The sequence below is a fragment of the Juglans microcarpa x Juglans regia genome, chromosome 8D, assembly GCF_004785595.1.
Source record: "Juglans microcarpa x Juglans regia isolate MS1-56 chromosome 8D, Jm3101_v1.0, whole genome shotgun sequence".
Lineage (NCBI taxonomy): Eukaryota > Viridiplantae > Streptophyta > Magnoliopsida > Fagales > Juglandaceae > Juglans > Juglans microcarpa x Juglans regia.
In genome coordinates this window covers 15,365,359-15,371,875 of record NC_054608.1, presented here as the reverse complement: position 1 = coordinate 15,371,875, position 6,517 = coordinate 15,365,359, and the positions used below count along the sequence as shown (strand labels likewise).

The 6,517-nt window shown below is 35.0% G+C and overlaps 1 non-coding gene across 1 annotated transcript; it reads right to left on the bottom strand.

Moving 5' to 3' along the window:
• Positions 1-1,039: 1,039 nt before the first annotated feature.
• LOC121243764 lies at positions 1,040-1,146 on the bottom strand. The gene has a single exon (XR_005936253.1). It is a non-coding gene; the product is annotated as a small nucleolar RNA R71 (small nucleolar RNA).
• Between the last annotated feature and the right edge of the window lie 5,371 nt (positions 1,147-6,517).

The following is a 6,517-nucleotide window of genomic DNA, read 5'->3' as shown; positions in this document are numbered from 1 at the left end:
ACAGGTTTAGAATTTTCACAGAGATGTAGAAAATTTGCTTGTTGGGTTATTTTGTTAATGTTTGAGAAAGATTAATGAATAAATTAAAGAGACTTGATTATCAACAATAGGAAATAATTATAATTAATTCAATTAGGAAATTCGCATAGGATTAGTTATGGCGAATCGAAAACCTCAAAATCTTGTTTTCTTGATCTCAATTTGCTTTTTTAAATTTGGTTATTTTAAATTTTCTAGTTCAACAATTCATTACTGTTCAAATTATCAAACAGATCATAATTTAGTAAATTTTGGTATTTATTATTAATTTTGCAATCCTCATGGGACGATACTCTTACTCTTTCACTTTATTACTTGTTACAATTCGTGCACTTGTGATTTCAACTAGCATATTTTTGGCACAGTTCCCGGAGATTAATTATTTGTTATTGATATTGATACTTTCTAGATTTTTACTAATTTGGATCTTTTTTATTTTTATTTCAGGATTTATAAGTATATGCCCCGATCTAAACCATTAGAGTCTACACTTTTTGATCCTAAGATTGAGAGAGCTTTGCGTCAAATCAATAAGAAGAAAAAGCAAGAAGTCACCACATCTGCCATCACTATGGCGGATCAGCAGAATGAAAAGGCTAATAGGGCTTTGAGGGACTATGTTTGAAAAGGCTAAGAGGGCTTTGAGGGACTATGTTATGTCCTCGGTTAATGTGGCTACATCTAGCATAAGTAGGCCAGCTATACAAGCTAATAATTTCGAGATTAAGCCGGCTATAATTCAAATGATACAACAAACTGTTCAATTTGGGGGTTGTCGTAAGAGGGTCCTAATGTTCATATCGCAAATTTTCCAGATATTTGCGACACCTTCAAGCATAATGGAGTGACAGATGATGTTATTCGTTTGAGGCTTTTTCCTTTTTCACTTAAAGAAAAAGCGAAAACTTGGCTGAATTCTCTACCACCTGGAGTCATTACAACTTTGGAGGAGTTAGCACAAAAAATTTTTGCAAAGCATTTCCCTCCATCTAAGACAGCAAAGCTAAGGAATGATATTACCACATTCACTCAATTTGAGAATGAATCTTTGTATGAAGCATGGGAGAGGTACAAAGATTTAATGCGAAAGTGTCCTCATCATGACCTTCCAGCGTGACTTTAAGTCTAAACATTCTACAATGGTTTGGGAGCTACAAACAGGTCCATGGTTGATGCAGTAGCTGGAGGGGCTTTAATGAGTAAAACTCATGAAGCAGCTTATGAACTTTTGGAGGAATTGGCATCCAACAACTATCAATGGTCTTCGGAGAGAGCAATACCAAGAAAGATAGCTGGATATTTTTAGCATGATTCTATTACCCTATTGGCGGCACAAATGACAACTTTATCAAAACAAATAGGTAAGATGAATGTTAATGCTATTCAAACTAATGTTGTGTGTGATTATTGTGCGAGAAATCACTCAAGTATCAATTGCCAAGTGGTGAATCCATTTGCTTAATCAAATTCTGAACAAGCTAATTATGCATCCAATTTCCAATGTCAAAAAAATTCTTATTCAAATACGTTCAATCTCGGATGGAGAAATCACCCAGATTTTTCGTGGAGCAACAATCAAGGGGCAGCTAGACCACCTCAGAATTTTCCATAGCAAGAAAAGAAGCCGACACTTGAGGTGATGTTCATGCAATACATGCAAAAGATAGATTTGGCAATCCAAAACAATTTGGCTTCGATTCATAACCTTGAGGCTCAAATTGGATAGCTTTCAAGTATTCTTACAGAGAGGACAACGGAAACTTTGTTGAGCAATACCGTTATCAATCCTAAGGAACATGTCAAAGTAATAGCATTGAGAAGTGAGAGGACAATTGAGCAGCCACAAACAACAAGTACTGAGCAAGATAAGGTTGGAAATCATGTGGAGTCCAAGCCAAAGATGAAGGAATTGGAGCAACAAGTGGCCAACCAGCAAGCTGGAAATTCTAAGGAGAATATAAGTGAGGGCTATGGATAAAATTGGGACGGGGTCACTATTGGACATGTGGCTTCCGACTCTTCTCTAAAAAAAAAAAAAAGAAAAAGCAAAAGAAATGGCCAACCAGCAAGCTGGAAATTCTGAGAATATAAGCTTAAAACCCCATGAATTCCAGGAAGTTTACATCTAAAACTAATTTTCCTTCAATTTATGATCCGCCAATTCATTTTCCTCAAAGACTTAAAAAAATAAGTTTGATAATCAATTCTCTAAATTTCTTAGTATTTTTAAGCAATTGTATATTAATATTCATCTTATTGAAGTTTTGGAGAAAATGCCTAAATATGCTAAGTTTTTTAAGCATATTTTATCAAACAAGCGGAAATTGGAAGAGTATGAGACAGTGATGTTAACCGAAGAGAGGAGCGTAATTTTACAAAAGAAGTTGCCTCCTAAATTGAAAGATCCAAAGAGTTTTACAATTCCTTGCACTATAGGAAGTTCTTATTTTGATAATGTTTTATGTAATTTAGGAGCAAGTATTAATCTTATGCCTTTTTTGGTTTTCAAGAAGTTAGGTCTTGGAGAAGCAAAGCCTATTACGGTCTCTTTACAATTGGCAGACAGGTCTGTCAAGCACCCGAGAGGACTCATTGAAGACATTTTGGTGAAGGTGGAAAAGTTTATTTTTTCAGCCGATTTTATTGTGCAAGACGTGGAGGAGGATGAGAAAATACCTTCGATTTTTGGACAACCTTTTCTTGCTACAGGGAGAACTTTAATTGATGCCCAATAAGGGAAACTTATTTTGAGGGTTGATGATGAGCAGGTTACTTTTAATGTATTTAAGGCTATGGATTTTCCTTCTGAAGTACACTCTTGTTTTCAAATTAGTGACTTAGACTTAGTGGTAGCCGATACCTATGGAGCTGAATTTTTAAGGCTACCACTTGAAGTGTGTATTACTCATTCTAAAACTCTTGAATACGAGAGTGAAGAGGTTGGGAAGTGTGTAAAGTATTTGGAAGTTGCACCATCCTTTCATCCTTCCATAAAGCCAAAATTGGAAGAGTTACGATCATCCATGCTGACATATTCAAGTAAGGATCCACCCAAACTTGACCTCAAACCCCTTCTGTCAAATTTGAGGTATGCTTTCTTAGGCCAAGACTCTACTTTTTTTGTTATTAATTGAGTGATGTAAAGGAGGAAAAGTTGCTGAGAGTTTTAAGGGACCATAAGATGGCTTTGGGATGGACAATCTTGGATATCAAGGGAATTAGCCCTTCAATTTGTATGCATAATATTTTAATGGAGGATAGTTTCAACTTGATAGTTCAACCACAACAGAGATTGAATCCATCAATGCAATAAGTGATGCATAAAGAAGTATTGAAGCTCTTTGATGCTGGAATTATCTATCCAATCTCGGATAGTGCATGGGTGAGTCTGGTTCAAGTGGTCCCAAAGAAAGGGGGAACAACTATGGTAAAGAATGACAACAATGAACTTATACCAACAAGGACAGTCACGGGATGACGAGTATGCATAGATTATCGAAAATTAATGATGCAAATGTAAAAAAATAGTATTTTCCCTTGCCTTTTATAGACCAAATCTTAGAAAGACTCACTGATTGTTTTCTAGATGGGTATTTCGGATAAAATCAAATCGTAATTGCTCTCGAAGATCAAGAGAAGACTACTTTGACTTATCCTTACATAACTTTTGCATATAGGAGGATGCCTTTTGGTCTTTGCAATGCACCAGCCACGTTCTAGAGATGCATGATGTCCATTTTCTCCGACATGGTGGAAAAATTTATAGAAGTCTTCATGGATGACTTCTCGGTTTTTAGTTTTTCTTTTGATAATTGTTTATCTAATTTGTATTTGGTTTTGCAACGATGTGGGAGACTATTTTAGTTTTAAACTGGGAAAAATGTCACTTTATAGTCGAGGAAGGGATAGTGCTTGGCAATCAAATTTCCTTCAAGGGAATTAAAGTCGATCAAGCCAAATTAGACGTTATTGACAAACTCCCACCACCGGCCAATATGAAGGGCATGAGAAGTTTCTTGGGTCACGCTGTATTTTATCGACTATTCATTAAGGATTTTTATCAAATTACTAAACATCTTTACAATCTTTTGATTAAAGATACACTGTTTGATTTTTCTCATGAATGATTGCATGCTTTTGAAACATTGAAAAAGAAATTAATTTAAGCACTTATAATTGTTTAACTAGATTGGAATTTACCTTTTGAATTGATGTGTGATCTAGTGATTTTGCTATAGGGGCTAATTTAGAGTAGAGAAAAGATAAAATTTTTCTTGTTATTTATTATGCAAGTAGGACTTTAATGAAAGCTCAACTTAATTATGCTACTACTGAAAAGAATTATTAGCAGTTATTATTGCTTTTGACCACTTAATTATTCGAAGGTGGTTGTCTATACCGATCACTCTGCTCTTAAGTACTTGCTTACGAAGAAGGATGTTAAACCAAGATTGCTTCGATGGATCTTACTTCTACAAGATTTCGATTTGGAGATCAAGGACAAGAAGGGTACTGAGAATTTGGTTGCATATCACTTGACCCGGATTGGGCCTAAGGGTGTGGATGATGAGCAACAATTATCAATTAATGAAGCATTTCTGGATGAGAGTTTGATGGATGTACAGGTTGTTCCATGGTATGCCGACATAGTCAACTATTTGGTGTCACGAATTCTACCTTCCCGGATGACATATCAACAAAAGAAAAAGTTCTTCTCAGACTTAAAGTATTATTTTTGGGAGGAACCTTTTCTATTCGGCATTGTGCAAACCAGATAATTAGGAGATGCATATCTGAAAAAGAGATGGAGAGCATACTCCGACATTGTCACTCATTGGAAGTGGGTGGCCACTTTGGTGGAGCAAAAATAGCAGCAAAAATTTTGCAATCTGAGTTTTATTGGCCTTCTATTTTTAAGGATTCTTTTAACTTTGTTAATTTATATTATCATTTTCAACGGGTTAGGAATATTTCTAGGAAACATGAGATGCCTTTAAAGAATATTTTAGAGATTGAATTGTTTGATGTTTGGGGGATAGATTTTATGGGTCATTTTCCATCTTCATATTCTAACAAATTTATTTTGATAGTTGTAGATTACATCTTCAAGTGGGTGGAAACTGCTACCTTGCCAACCAATGATGCTAGGGTTATGGTGAATTTTGTTTGAAAAAATATCTTTTCCCGATTTGGCATTCCAAGGGCGATAATTAGTGATGGCGGAAAGCATTTTTGCAACAGTCAATTTGAAGCTTTACTTACTAAGTTTGGAGTTACTCATCATGTGGCAACACCATATCATCCTCAAACAAGTGTCCAAGTCGAGGTGTCCAATAAGCAGTTGAAGCACATACTTGAGAAGAACGTTCGTGTCTCACGAAAGGATTGGACACGAAGGTTAGATGATACATTATGGGCTTATAGGACAACATGTAACACACCGATTGGAATGCCACCTTATCAGTTAGTTTATGGGAAAACATGTCAATTACCCGTGGTGCTAGAACATAGAGCTTATTGGGCGATGAAGATACTTAATTTTGATTTAAAGGTTGCGGGTGAGAAGAGGTTGTTGCAAATTAATGAGATTGATGAGTTTCACAATGATGCTTATGAGAATGCTACAAGAATAAAACTAAAAGATGGTATGATAAGCATATTTTGAGAATGGAGTTCAAAGTGGGGCAGAAAGTTTTACCATTCAATTCAAGACCTCAACTTTTTCCAGGAAAGTTGCGATGTAGGTGGTTAGGACCATTTGTTGTAATTCGAGCTTTTCCATATGGGGCGGTTCAAGTTCATTATGAGACAAAAGGGACATTCAAGATTAATGGACAGAGGTTAAAGCTTTATGTGGATGGAGAATTTAGCACGCAAAATTTTTCCATCAATCTCGCCAATTCTAAATAATGATTTGGAGAATGTCTAGCTATAGACTTTAAACAAAGCATATTTTTTTTAAGGCAGCCCAAGTTTTTTATTCTCCTTAATTTTTGTTTAATCTTTTTCTTTTTGTTTTCATCTTGTAGGTTTGCATAAGTTTGGGGGCTCTCCAATGTATTACACGGTTGCACTTTTAAGGACAACATTCAATTGGAAATCGGGGGAGCACTTTTTACCTTTTCTCAATTTTTTTTTCGTTTTTCTTCTATTTTCTCATTGAAGCCAATGTGTTATTTAAGTTTGGGGGAAAGGAGTTTATATTTTATTTAAATTTTGTGTTTGGTTTGATTTATAAAAAGCCTATGATAAGAATATGGTTGAAATTGATTATAATGTTTAAGTAAAAGTTCTTATTACTTTAGTCTATTTGTTAATCCTTTACTTGATTTTGCTTAATTTGAGATTCTCTATATTTAATGAATGGTTATCATGATCATTAATTGTTTTGCATACTTAAAGAAATTTTATGTGAATATTGTAAATTAGTATGATCTCAGCAAACTCTAGAACTTGTTTGATGGCACTCAAGGCGAAA